The sequence below is a fragment of the Syngnathus scovelli genome, chromosome 16 (genome assembly GCF_024217435.2).
Source record: "Syngnathus scovelli strain Florida chromosome 16, RoL_Ssco_1.2, whole genome shotgun sequence".
Taxonomy (NCBI): domain Eukaryota; kingdom Metazoa; phylum Chordata; class Actinopteri; order Syngnathiformes; family Syngnathidae; genus Syngnathus; species Syngnathus scovelli.
This window is the reverse complement of record NC_090862.1, coordinates 13,565,001-13,567,171: the sequence shown is the minus strand read 5'-3', so window position 1 is coordinate 13,567,171 and position 2,171 is coordinate 13,565,001.

The following is a 2,171-nucleotide window of genomic DNA, read 5'->3' as shown; positions in this document are numbered from 1 at the left end:
ATTCAGCTCTTAGTTACTCAGCGGCGCCCTTTGCGTCGCCTCTACTCAGAACACCAATATGAGAACTTTTGCCTCGCTTATTGATGCTCTCAACGGTGGGATGCACTTCTTTTTCTTTTTCTTTTTTCCCCACCAGGTTTTCTACTGACAGGAAATTCTAACAAGGGTACATTCAATTGCAAATTCTAATTCAAACGTTATTGTAGCGAACAGGAAATGACGACTAATCATCAGCCCGAAGCCACTCAGCCTTTCAATTCTTGGGAACCTGTAAGTCACAGAAGGTCTCCAACAGTTAAAAATCATGTACCATACAAGCCTTAAAAAAATTATCTTGGCTGTTTTTCTTCTGCCTGGAGAGTAAGTATAGTTACTACTCCTGGTCAGCCTTTACTGTAGTCTTCAACAGCAGGAAAAAAAAAAAAAAAAGAGAAAAGGGCGGAAAGAAGAAAAATCCTTTTGTGAGTTCAGCGGACAAAAATCTGTAATCCTCTGATGCGTCCGGGAACAAAAATCCTTGTAATCCACACAGGTGTCCAAAAACAAAAAAAATTTGTAATCGACACAAGTGTCCGGGAACAAAAATGTTGTAATCCACACAGGTGTCCGGGAACAAAAAAATTTGTGGTCCACACAGGTGTCCAGGAACAAAAAAATTTGTAATCGACACAAGTGTCCGGGAACAAAAATGTTGTAATCCACACAGGTGTCCAAAAACAAAAAAAATTTGTGGTCCACACAGGTGTCCAGGAACAAAAAAATTTGTAATCGACACAAGTGTCCGGGAACAAAAATGTTGTAATCCACACAGGTGTCCAAAAACAAAAAAATTTGGAATCGACACAAGTGTCCGGGAACAAAAATGTTGTAATCCACACAGGTGTCCAAAAACAAAAAAATTTGTAATCGACACAAGTGTCCGGGAACAAAAAAATTTGTGGTCTGTCCTGACATTTATTTGTATCAGTGAGCGGAATTAAGACAGTTTCTGGGAAGAAAAAACTGAAAAACTCCACACAGGTTCGTTTTGGAGCTGTGATCAAACAAAAAAATAAATGTTCTTCTATTGTCTTATCTTTATTTTTTTTCCTAAACTTTTAATCACAACCCCCCTCCTACTCGTTGGGCGCCAAAATGTCAAACGCACCTCTTGCAATCAGGTGCCCCCGGCTTCCCAGTAACGGGTTCGTTTTAGCCGGGTTCGGAGATTCGTCCGTAATCTAACCACCCGAGTTAAATTAACTCCTCCGGAATCAATCTAATTTCTGTACGACGCCAATCCCTCTCAAGTCACCCGAAGCGCGTGCCGAGTAACTCAATTCGAGGCAGGACTTCGAAGTGACCGCATCGTATTGATGGCTCCCCGCTAATGTTTGAAGTTCTTATTCGTTACGGATATTTTTTAGATGTCTTTGTTAAGACCTCAGGGATTCGTTTGTATAGCGCACCCAAGCACTAGTTTTGCCGAAGTAAATGTTAATATGGGTCCGTTCCACTTGGTCGCTCATGCAGCGAGCCGACCAACTTTTTTATTCGAAAGAGAATCGAATTAATAAAAGTGTGACAATAATAGCATTTAAGAAGAAAATTAATGCACCCTATATGATTAATTCTAACTTCGTATACGTAGATCTAGCACTTGACTGTCGGAGTTCTTCACCCCACTTAATTGCTTCAAAAAAATAGCGACTTTCTTAAACCGAATAAAAATGTCGTGCTGTATTTAGATTTGCCCAATAATTAATTTGGAAGGCAAGTCTATTTTTTGATCGTGTCCTATTTAACTTTTGACGCGGCCCGACAAAAAGGGGAACTGGGCCGCGTCCGACGGACAATCGAAATACTTTTATCCTCCACCAACTTCACTGATTTATTTTAATCATCGTCGTTATGTTATTTAAAGGAAGTAAATTCTCAACCGAATTCACTTTCAACGAACTCAACTCTTCCGTTAAATATTTACGAAAGTTATTTAATTCTCTAACTTGCTCAGAGTTACTTTTTACACGGCCCGTCAAAAAAGGGGAACTGAGCCGCGCCCGACGGACAATTGAAATATTTTTATTCTCCTCCAACTCCACTGATCCATCTCAGCCGTCGTCGTTAATTTATTTAGAAGAAGTAAATTTCCAACAATTCACTTCTAACGAAATCCACTCCTCCTTTAAATA